The sequence below is a fragment of the Phyllobates terribilis genome, unplaced genomic scaffold, assembly GCF_046119375.1.
Source record: "Phyllobates terribilis strain yellow unplaced genomic scaffold, ASM4611937v1 Scaffold_2__4_contigs__length_985480577, whole genome shotgun sequence".
NCBI lineage: Eukaryota > Metazoa > Chordata > Amphibia > Anura > Dendrobatidae > Phyllobates > Phyllobates terribilis.
In genome coordinates this window covers 812,887,066-812,900,290 of record NW_027362762.1, presented here as the reverse complement: position 1 = coordinate 812,900,290, position 13,225 = coordinate 812,887,066, and positions in this window count along the sequence as shown.

Below are 13,225 nucleotides of genomic sequence, written 5' to 3'. Positions count from 1 at the left end.
AAGGCCTGGAGTTGATTTGAGGTGTGGTGCTTGCATTTGGAAGGTTTTGCTGTGAAGTAAACATGCGGTGAAAGGAGCTCTCCATGCAGGTGAAACAAGCCATCCTTAGGGTATGTGCACACGATGCAGAAATGAAGCAGCACTTGCGGATTTCAATTGGGGAACATTGCTGCCCTTCTACCATGCGTTTTTAATGCGTTTCCGCGGCGTTTACGCAACTGCAAAACCGCCGCGGAAACGCATTAAAAACGCATCGTGTGAACTCAGCCTTAAGCTGCAAAAACAGAAAAAACACTTCCAAGAAATTGCTACAATATTAGGAGTGGCAAATTCTACAGTTTGGTACATCCTGAGAAAGAAAGAAAGCACTGGTGAACTCATCAATGCAAAAAGACCTGGGCGCCCACAAAAGACAACAGTGGTGGATGATCGCAGAATACCTCTTGAAGCTCATCAAGAGAATGCCAAGTGTGCAAAGCAGTCATCAAAGCAAAAGGTGGCTACTTTGAAGAACCTAGAATATAATTCATATTTTCAGTTGTTTCACACTTTTTTGTTAAGTATATAATTCCACATGTGTTAATTCATAGTTTTGATGCCTTCAGTGTGAATGTACAATTTTCATAGTCATGAAAATACAGAAAAATCTTTGAAGAATCTTTGAAAATTTGTTGGCGTGTCCAAACTTCTGGTCTGTACTGTATATACAAGTACAAGACTTGTGGTGACATCATGGTCACATGACTGCATATCTTCCAACTTTTGAAGAACAGAAAGAGGGACAGTCCTGCTGAATCCGGGATGGTTGGGAGCTATGTGACTGGTCACATGATTGTTATGTCATCAAAAGTCCTGAAGCAGTCTCCACATCGGAAGCTTCACTGATAATGCTATTAGCAGTGAAGCTCCTGCTGTCGATGCTGGTGGGCCCCTGAGGGATTGGGGGCCTAGGACAATTGCTCAGTCTCCCACCCCCTAATGCCATCCTTGCCTAATGGCTCATTCACACGTCAGTTTTTCATGTATGAGTGCTATCTGTTTTCTTCACTGATAGCACTCGTACCTAAGTCAGTCTATAGGGCTGTTCACTTGTCCGAATTTTTCTTTATACCAAGTGGTCTGTGCAATATCTAGGAGACGTATCTCACAATGCAAGTCTATGGGTTTGTGAAAAAATCAGGTTGGATGCCATCTGTGTGATTTTTTTTTCACTGATTGATAGATAGGAATAGATGGAGAAACTGTTTTTTCTCATAAGTGAAAAAACTGATTAAACTGACCAAACTTTGCTGAAAATCTGATAAAGCTCTTATGAAAATCTTTTGATGAAATTTAGTCTGTTTTTCTTGTACGTCAAAAAAACGGAAGTCTGAATGAGGCCTAACTGTGACCCTCCACCAATACTTATCAAGAGCGCTCTCCAGGGGTGTAATGATCGCGATTGCAGATGGTGCGATAGCGCGAGGGGCCCCGTCACTGGCCGGCAGCTGATGTCAGTGAGCCAGGAATTGGCGTCGCTTGACAGCGATGTGCACCAGCTACAGAAGTGGAGCCACACGTCAAGGAACTCGAGGAAGATGTGCAGAATGTTTTGTTTATGTAGGTGCAGAGCAGGGAGCATACAGGTGCATCTCACTAAATTAGAATATCATCAAAAAGTTAATTTATTTCAGTTCTTCAATGCAAAGAGTGAAACTCATATTATATAGAGTCATTACAAACAGAGTGATCTATTTCAAGTGTTTATTTCTGTTAATGTTGATGACTATGACTTACAGCCAATGAAAACATAAAAGTCATTATCTCAGTAAATTAGAATAATTAACAAAAACACCTACAAAGGCTTTCTACGCGTTTAAAAAGGTCCCTTAGTCTGTTTCTGTAGGCTCCAAAATCATGGGGAAGACTGCTGACTTGACAGATGTCCAGAAGGCAGTCATTGATAAACTCTACAAGGTCCCAGAGTTCCAATTTTCATTTAGAAATCAAGGTCCCAGAGTCTGATTGCCTCCATGCCACGCCTCATTGATGCAGTAATTGATGCAAAAGGAGCCCCGACCAAGTACTGAGTGCATTTACTGAACATACATTTCAGTAGGCCAACATTTCGGATTTTAAAAACATTTTTCAAGCTGTTGTTATAGAGTATTCTAATTTACTGAGATAATAAGTTTTGTGTTTTCATTGGCTGTAAGCCATAATCATCAACATGAACAGAAACAAAAACTTGAAATAGATCACTCTGTTTGTAATGACTCTATATAATATATGAGTTTCACTTTTTGTATTGAAGAACTGAAATAAATTATCTTTTTGATGATATTCTAATTTAGTGAGATGCACATGAATATACCAGAAAGGGGCTCCGGATTGGAGACATTTATAGAAAAATAACACAAGTAAACACAAAATGCAGTTTTTAAATGCAGGTCTTTATTATTAAGGGAAAAAGAAATCCAGATCTACAGGACCCTGCGTGAAAAAGTGAGTGCCCCCCCCCCCTTAAAACAAAAATTAACTGTGGTTTATCACATCTATGGGAAGCGGAGTTCAATTTCCCTAGCCACACACAGGCCTGATTACTGCACACCTGTTCTCAATCAAGAAATCACTTAAATAGAACCTGCCTGACAAAGTGAAGTAGACCAAAAGATCCTCAAAAGCTAGACATCATGCTGCGATCCAAAGAATTTCAGAAGTAATTGAGATATATCAGTCTGGAAAAAGTTATGAAGCCATTTCTAAAGCTTTGTGACTCCAGCGAACCATAGTGAGATATATTATCCACAAATGGCGAAAACATGGAATAGTGGTAAACCTTCTCAGGAGTGACCAGCCGACCAAAATTATCCCAAGAGGGCAGTGACAACTCATCCAAGAGGTCACAAAAGACCCAACAACAACATTCAAAAAACAGCAGGCCTAACTTGCCTCAGTTAAGGTCATTGTTCATGACTACACCATAAGAAATAGACTGGGCAAAAATGGCATGCATGGCAGAGTTCCAAGTCAAAAAACACTGCTGAGCAAAAACAGCATAAAGACTAGTCTCAGTTTTGCCAGAAAACATCTTAATGATCGCCAAGACTTTTGGGAGAATACTCTGTGAACTAACGAGACAAAAGAAGTTGAACTTTTTGGAAGTTGTATGTCCCATTACATCTGGCGTTGAAGTAACACAGCATTTCAGAAAAGGAACATCATGCCAACAGTAAAATATGGTGGTGGTAGTGTGATGGTCCGGGGCTGTTTTGTTGCTTCAGGACCTGGAAGACTTTCTGTGGTAAATGGAACTATGAATTCTGCTGTCTACCATCTGTTTGTGCCCTCAAGCTGAAGCACACGTGGATTATGTAGCAGGACAATGATCCAAAACACACCAGCAACTCCACCTCTGAATGGCTTAAGAAAAACAAAATTAAAACTTTGGAGTGGCCTAGTCAAAGTCCTGAACTTAATCCGATTGAGATGCTGTGGCATAAAAAGGTGGTTCATGCTCGCAAACCCTCCAATGTTGCTTGAATTACAACAATGTGGCAAAGGTGAGTGGGCCAAAATTCCTCCAAAGCGTTGTAAAAGACTCATTGCCAGTTATCGCAAACCCTTAATTGCAGTTGTTGCTGCTAAGGGAGGCCCAACCATTTTTTAGGTTTAGGGGCAATCACTTTTTCACACAGGGCCCGGTAGGTTTGTATTTCTTTTTCCCTTAGTAACAAAGGCTTTCATTTAAAAACTGTATTTTGTGTTTGCTTGTGTTATCTATGTCTAATATTTAAATCTGTAACAAACATGCAAAAGAATAAGAATATAGGATAGGGAGCAAACACTCTTTTACCCCACTGTATACCAGGATGGGGGACATATATGTGACACCCCAGGGGTCTGGTTGCCACAGTAGTAGAGATATTATGTCTGAGAGCAAGTGGGAGGTTTCTCTGGTCAGGATCCCTAAACATGCAACACGGCCCACCCAGACCTGGGAGGGGAGGAATCTGCCCTTATAAACTGGGTCTGGGGCGGGATTAGCGAGTGAAGTTCCAGACACAGGGAAAGTGAGATCAGGAGCTCTGGAGGAGCAGTAGCTGAAGTCCAGGGGCTGGAGCTGAGCAGAGCTCGCCCTGGACGAAGACACTAAAACCGGACACAGGAGTCCGAGGCTGTGGGGACTGATATACACCCAGCAGCAGAAACCAGCCGGCAGGGGATTCCAGGTCCTCTGGCCATAGAAGCCCGGAGGCTCAGTCACAAAGAAGGGACCAGCGCCGCCATCCAGGAGCGGAGGCTAACAGAAGGCCCCAAGTCACCAGCCATACGGGTGAGCACCACACGGTATACTCAGGGACGTGGGCTACTTGTAACCGCTGACAGCAAGGTAGCCAGGAAGAGTGCAGATAAACGGGGAGGCCTACAACTCCACCTGGCCAGGGGAACTCCTGCTTGCTCGCAGACTGACCAGGCCCCTTATACTAGCCAGTACTCCCGGGAGGGTCTGCCTTGTACCATCAGTAAAGACCCTGAACTGCACCTCACGTCTCTGTGATTCCTTGCCGCTCCTGCACCATTAGCACTGGGACCCTCACACCATCACTCCCATCATCTTCCACATTAGCTGCCCTGAGGCAATACTTCTCCCGTGGGGAGTCATCCCATACTAGGCTGCGCAAACAACATCAGCCTCAGCGGTCTGCAGCGCAGCGGCGGTCCCCACTGACCGCAATCCACGGGTGGCGTAGTCGGACACTTATTACAATACAAATAGACTGCCACTGGTTTGACCACCCTGGGCACGGACCGGGTCACCGCCACACGGAGACTACAACCCCCAGCATTCTACAACAGGCCCGGTTCCGGGTTCCCTTGCACAACACAGGCCCAGGGGGCGCGTCATATACATCAGGAAGGGGCCCAGGATGGGGACATATATACCAAGAAGGGGGGCATATATGCCAGGATTGGGGACATACAGTGCCTTGTGAAAGTATTTGGCTCCCTTGAACTTTTCTACCTTTTGCCACATTTCTGGCTTCAAACATAAAGATATAAAATTCTAAGTTTTTTGGGAAGAATCAACAACAAGTGGGACACAATTGTGAAGTGGAACAAAATTTATTGGATATTTTAAACTTTTTTAACAAATTAAAAACTGAAAAGTGGGGCATGCAGTATTATTCGGTCCCCTTGAGTTAATACTTTGTAGTGCCACCTTTTGCTGCGATTACAGCTGCAAGTCACTTGGGGTATGTCTCTATCAGTTTTGCACATCGAGAGGTTGAAATTCTTGGCCATTCTTCCTTACAAAACAGCTCGAGCTCATTGAGGTTGGATGAAGGGCGTTTGTGAACAGCAGTTTTCAGCTCTTTGCACAGATTTTCGATTGGATTCAGGTCTGGTCTTTGACTTGGCCATTCTAACACCTGGATACGTTTATTTTTGAACCATTCCATTGTAGATTTTGCTTCATGTTTGGGATCATTGTCTTGTTGGAAGATAAATCTCCGTCCCAGTCTCAGGTCTTTTGCAGACTCCAACAGGTTTTCTTCCAGAATGGTCCTGTATTTGGCTCCTTCCATCTTCCCATCAATTTTAACTATCTTCCCTGTCCCTGCTGAAGAAAAGCAGGCCCAAACCATGATGTTGCCACCACCATGTTTGACAGTGGGGATGATGTTTTGAGGGTGATGAGCTGTGTTGCTTTTACGCCAAACATATCGTTTTGCATTGTGGCCAAAAATTTCAATTTTGGATTCATCTGACCAGAGCACCTTATTCCACATGTTTGGTGTGTCTCCCAGTTGGCTTGTGGCAAACTTCAAATGAGTCTTTTAATGGATATCTTTGAGAAATGGCTTTCTTCTTGCCACTCTTCCATAAAGGCCAGATTTGTGCAGTGCACGACTGATTGTTGTCCTATGGACAGACTCTCCCACCTCAGCTGTAGATCTCTGCAGTTCATCCAGAGTGATCATCGGCATTTTGGCTGCATCTCTGATCAGTCTTCTCCTTGTTCGAGATGAAAGTTTAGAGGGACGGCCGGGTCTACGTAGATTTGCAGTGGTCTGATACTCCTTCTGTTTCAATATGATCGCTTGCACAGTGCTCCTTGAGATGTTTAAAACTTGGGAAATCTTTTTGTATCCAAATCCAGCTTTAAACTTCGCCACAACAGTATCTCGGACCTGCCTGGTGTGTTCCTTGGTCTTCATGATGCTCTCTGCACTTAAAACAGAACCCTGAGACTATCACAGAGCAGGTGCATTTATACGGAGACTTGATTACACACAGATGGATTCTAGTTATCATTACCAGTCATTTAGGACAACATTGGATCATTCAGAGATCCTCACTGAACTTCTGGAGTGAGTTTGCTGCACTGAAAGTACAGGGGCCGAATAATATTGCACGCCCCACTTTTCAGTTTTTCATTTATTAAAAAAGTTTAAAATATCCAATAAATTTCATTCCACTTCATGATTGTGTCCCATTTATTGTTGATTCTTCCCCAAAAAATTAGAAATTTATATCTTTATGTTTGAAGCCAGAAATGTGGCAAAAGGTAGAAAAGTTCAAGGGGGCCAAATACTTTCACAATGCACTGTATATTCCAGGAAGAGCCCAGGATGGGGAACATATATACCAGGATGGAGGATGGAGCACAGATATACCAGGAAGGGGCCCAGGATATATACCAAGTAGGGGGACATACACACCGGGATGGGGAACATATATATATCAGGATAGGGAACATATATGCCAGGATGGATCATATATATAACAGGAAAGTGCCCAGGATTGGGGACATATATATCAGGATGGGAGTCATATATGCCAAGAACGGGGACATATACTGTACCTTGAAGGGGCCCATGATGGACTGTCATATATACCTGGGGCCTATCAGTCTCTAGTTACACCACTGGCACTCTCCATACAACCTAAATTACTAAAGGTCCCCTCCTTTACCATCCTTAGAGTCAATAGACATTACAGAAAATCCACAGTATAATACAATACCAGCTAAGTAAATCAGCTAATAAAAGTCTCACTAACACATTGTGGACACTTTAAGCACATAAATTGACCTGTGATGCATATTATAAAGGGGACGTGACAGGTCCCATGATTGTCCTCAACTGCTAATATAGAGATATGAGTGTAGGTTTCTTTAATATAATGCGCTGTTTTTAGTTGCACATTAAAGCAATCTTTGAAACGTAAACTTTTATTTTGCAGCATCCCATATGCTAATGAAGCACCACTAGTCTGGCAACACATCTCTTCTACTGGGCTAGTCCTTTCTGGGCTACAATGGATGTAGGAGCAGAATCCACACTAAAAACCTCTGTTTGATCATACCCTTCGAAATGGTTTCTGCTCCAAGATCCACATCGAAAACAGCTTTAGGCTGTGTGCCCACTATGCATTTTTTAAGCGTTTCCGCAGCGGCAATTCCGCTGCAGAAACGCTTAAAAAACGCTTGGTAGAACTTCTGCCATGTTCCCCAATGATAATCCGCATGTGCTGTGCACATGCTGCGGAAATTTCCACTGCGGATTATCATTGTGGAAAAATCCGGAGCACTACCAATTATTTTGCGGAAGCGCTGCGATTTCGCCGCCATTGACTTGCATTAGACCGCATGGAATCAACATCACTGCATCTGTACATGCGGATGGTACCCGGGTGTGAAGGACCTGAGACTCTCCTCCGGACCCGGGTACCATAGAACCTGTAAAAAAAGAATAAAATAAAAAATATACATTATACTTACCTTCTGATGGCCCCTGGTGTCCTTAGCGATGCGTCCTGTCTTGCCGGCAGCTCGCGATGGTCTTAAAAGGACCTGCCATGACGTCATTTAGTCATGTGACGGGTCACACGACCGCTAACGTATAAGGAGACCGGGGGCCATCAGAAGGTAAGTATAATATTTATTTTGTATTTTTTACCATTCTTTACAGTCACACTATATAAATCCATGCCGTTTGCATGGATTTATATAGTGTGACCAAGTTGTCAAGCACTTTCCAAGTGATGCTAAAATGGCTTGGAAAAGCGCTTGTCAACCCGCATGCGGAAATGCAAGTGAAGAACGCTTCACATCCGCATGTCCCTGGCAGGAAAAACACATGTACAATCCGCATGTACAATCCGCATGTACAATCCGCATGGACAATCCGCATGGACAATCCGCATGGACAATCCGCATGTACAATCCGCATGTACAATCCACATGTACAATCCGCATGCGTTTTTTCTGTCAGGGAGATGCAGAAACGCTCAGGAAAAAATCCGGAGCATTTCTGCATCTTGGGCACATAACCTTAGATTAAATTTCCATGATGAGTTTTTGATGTTATGGATTTTTGTTGCGCAACAAAATGATAGCTTCTTACAGTTCCAGCAAAGTAGATGGGATTTATAGAAATCTCATTCCCAATGTGTTTTTTTTTTTTTATGCAGCATAAACCGACCTACAAGGCGTTTTTCAAATCCATCAATTTCTCTTTTGAGTTTGCTGAGTTTTATGTGCAGATTCCCCATAGAATTGCATTATATGCAGACAATTTGCAGGTACAAAAATACCTATGCATTTTAGTGCATTTCCTTTCCTACTTTTACGACTATATATTGTTAAATAATGTATAATCGGGTTAGTAAGGAGAACTTCACCTTGTTTCCATATCTGTATGCTCCAATATTAGAAGGTAAAATGTGATTAAAGCATAATTTTGCCTACACTCTTTTTTTTAAGTCAATATGTCACCAGATTTTACAATACAAACGTCCTACATTATTAATTATAGCTCTTAGACCTGATTGGTGTACTTACTTTGTAAATGGCTATGTGGTCCTCATATTCAAACGAGCAGTCTAGCTGGAGCTGGATTCATAAAATGCTCCTTTAAGTATTAGTCAGGAAAACTTTCACAGCAGATTTTACAGTCATTCTGACATGTATTTTCAAAGTAAGTACATCAGCCTCATCAGGTTTGTGAGATCGATTTAATAACGTGTAATTTGTATTGTGAAATCTAGTTACTGATTTACTTTACCCATACAAAGCAGTGGTGTAACTTTGAGCTGTGCAGTGTTTCAGGAATAGTCTGTATGTTGTCATCTCACTATATAAAATATATTTCAGATGGATATCTTCTCTTTTTGTCACTGGTTCTATTTCTGAAAAGTAGTTATTTTTCTTTTGACAATGCCAACATAGAAGATCTTTGCTACATTTTGCTGACAATATGTATTTTGTAAAACAAACACAACAAATCTACCATACTTTATGCAAAGTCTTTTTTTTACGAGCTGTCACACATCAAGCTGCTCACAAAATGTGTGAACGGATTGTGTTGACAAATTGCATTGAGCTAAATGTCTGTTCTTAATTATAGCAATGGCAAAATAATGCAGATATTAACTGAAGAATATGTGGGTCATGTTTTATAAAGGCATATACACCCCTCAGCTCTAAAATTGCAACACCAAGAAGAAAAAGTCCTGGAATTATGAAAATCACAGGGTAGATAGACATGATACTCATATGCACATGGGGAAAAAATATTCAAAACATCTTAATTTATTCAGCATTGAGTATTAGTGCCAAGCGCAGAAATCCCCACACTTACACGCATTGGCATGATATTAATGAAAATATTAATAATTTTCTGAGAAATGTCCTGCTACGATGAATGCATCTGCGCACTCAAAACATCAAGATCCGCTACTTGCAGCTCCCTTTATAACTGCTGACCGGTGACATATCAGATGTACCAGAAGGGAGACGGGTCTGGAAACGCAGACGGCCATAGTAGCACGTGGAGGCCATGAAGGCTGCTCACAGTAACACCAGAAACCCACAGCCTGGCGTTGCCCTGTTAAAAAAACAGCTCCTGGGGCACTTTTATATTCCCTAGTAAAGACCTCTTCGAGGCTTTGTCCATGTAGTCTCCAGATGAATGTCTGGTGATGATTGCGACTAAGACAAAAGTGGGACTCATTGCTGAAAAGGGCACTATGGTAGCCTTTGAGAGCAGTAGTGTGAGTCAATGGAACACCTAAAGCTGGACATCTGGATCGTAGCCCAATTACATGCAAATGCCTTCTAATGGTTTGTGTAGACACTGTTTAATGCCTTAGGCTTGGTATGTGACATCTAATTTCACTTGCATTACAGAATATGATGAGATCATGTGGGCAGCGCCAGGGCCAGCTCCGGGTTTTTGTGGGCCCTGGGCTAAAGAGTCTCAGTGGGCCCCTTTAACACATACCACGATTCATGATGCACAGATACCGCAGAGAAATATACATTACATGAGCGATATCTATAGTTAATTCTACAATAGTTCAGAAACCGGCGAATCCTCGCTGCGCACAGTGCAGACCAGACAGTATATTCCTCCATACAGTATTATGGGCACCACATAGTCCTCCATTCAGTATTATGGGCCCCATATAACGCTCCATACAGAATACTGGCCCCCATATAATGCTCCATACAGAATACTGGCCCCCATATAATGCTCTATACAGGTTACTGGCCCTCATATAACACTCCATACAGGATACTGACCCCCTTAAAACGCTTCATACAGGATACTGGCCCCCTTATAAAGCTCCATACAGGATAACGGCCCCGATATAATGCCCCATGCAGGCTGTGCCCCCCGCCACATAATGCCCTATGCAGGATGTCATTCCTCCCCATACAATGCCTCATGCAGGATGTCACTGCCCCCCCATATAATGCCCCATGCAGGATGTCACTCCCCCCCATATAATGCCCCATGCAGGATGTCACACCCCCTCCCATATAATGCCCTATGCAGGATGTCAGTCCCCAATATAATGCCCCATGCAAAAGCAGAGATTCTCTTACTGCCCCACATAATAATACTCACCTTTGTGCCCGTTAGATGGTAAAATTGCTCCCTAGAAAATATTAATGCCCTGTTCAAGTGCCCTAGAAAAGTGTCCATATTTTGCCCCTAGAAAACAACGCCCCCATGTGAACATTTGTGGGTCACAATGTTGAGTGCCCTCACAACAATAATATTGAGTCCCCCCATGTACAGCTTCCTTATACACAGTTTGATGGGCCCACAGATTGCCTATACACAGTATAATGAAACCACGGCAACCCAACACACAGCATAATGCCCCCACAGCTCCCCAATACACAGTATAATGCCCCCACATCTTTCCTATACACAGTATGATGGGCCCACATCTCTCCCTATACACTGTATAATGAACCCCACACCCTATACACAGTATGATGGTTCCATAGCTCCCCTATAAATAGTATGTGCTATGAACGTAACACACACTCACGGGTAATGAAAAAAGGGAAGACCTACTACAGAGAGACGCCACACCCACACGCAACTGGTCCCTGTACAGACCAGAAGACCCTAACCACACAACTCAAAATCACCACTTTGGACCTGGCTCCCTAAAAGGCCATCGAGGGCTTTCTCGTACCTCCTGAGGAACTAGAGGGAGGGCCGCAACATATTGCCAATAAGAGGAGAGGAAAATGTACAAGAAGATACAAAAACACCAGGTGAAAAAATTAAAACAAGTTCATATCATGTAGAGAGGGAAAGTTAAGGAGAGCCAAAATTAAACGGAACAAGAATAACCTCCCAGAAACCTAAAGAGGTTAAAGGAAGAGGAACTGGGAAGGAAAACAAACAGACTCACTGCAGGATTTCACCTGGTGTTTACCATGCAAGGTAAAACCCTTAGCTGAAGGGCTGGAACTATAGCTAGCAAGGAAGTGCAGTGAAGGGTGAACATTTAAAACCCAACCCAGAATGTGATAGGGCAGATGAAAACGGGAAAATGGAAAATACCTGGAGAGAAGCAAACTGTAACGCAAGGTGTCGGAAAGATTAAATGCAACACGAAGGGAAAAGAGGGAGGGAGCCCAGACACTAGGGAAAGGGGAAGTGGAGACCTCCTAGGCTGATCTGATATTACCCAGTCTCCCCTAATATCCCTATATTGGTTCCTCATCAGTCGCCACACAGGAACCTAAATCCTGCATTTCCCTAGAGTTTGGCCCTGGATAGGGAGGGGGGAATGAGCACTAGTCAGTCTCCACTAACAACTAAAGACACGAGGGAAAGTAACTTAGCTTGAGCCGACTTCCGAGAGATTACACCAAATGTCCTTCTAGGAACCAGAGAGGAAGTAAGCAGACTGCAATAGCTCTAAGCCTTCACTAGGGAACATGTGAATATCACAGGCACCTCCCTGTAGCAAACAGAAAGTATTTAAACACCCAGGCCTGGGTGTTAATTAGCAGAAGAGAGGTAGCCGCTGGATCCTAGCGTGAGACAGATCTAAGAAGGTGTCTGTAATGCCAAATGAAGAGATCTTCTGCAACCAACTGCAGGATGACTGTCTGTCACATCTGACACACCTGTGACACAAACCAAAAAGGAGGAACAAAGATGATTGGAACCATCAGCATTTGGACAGGAAAGAAAAGGCAATAGCTCAGCAGACAGAGGAACCAACCATGGAGCAACAGGTGAGCAGACTAAATCCCTAAACTGAGCCATGACAGTACACTCTCTTCTACTAGGGGCCACCAGACCCTCAGAAGCCCCTACAGTCTGACATCGCTGATGGAACTCCCTCACCAGGCGGTCCGCATGAAGATCCTCTGAAACAACCCACAAGTTATCTTCAGGTCCATAACCTTTCCACTTAATGAGATACTGCAGACCTGTGACGGTTAAGCTGCAACTTCCTATTGCCTGGAGGATCAATAATTCTTTCCACCCTTCTCTTTTAAAAAATTTGAGGGGACACCTGGACCTCAAGACATAATTGAGGCAGATTTGGAAGGAGATCAGGAGTATGAGGTAGAGCGAGTTCTTGGCTCGAGGCGGATCAGGCACCATCTGCAGTATCTCCATCTAGAGTTATAGATGGCACCCACATTACCCCTATACTATATGATCGCCCCAACATTAGCCCCCATACTGTAAGATGGCCCCCACATTACCCCCTGCATTGTATGATGGCACCCACATTAGCTACCATACTGTATGATGGCCCCCACTTTACCCCCTGTATTGTATGATGGAACCCACATTAGTCCCTATACTATATGATGGCATCCACATTAGCTCCCATACTGTCTGATCTCCCCCACATTAGCCCCTATACTGTATGATGGCCCCCACATTAGCCTGCATCCTGTATGATT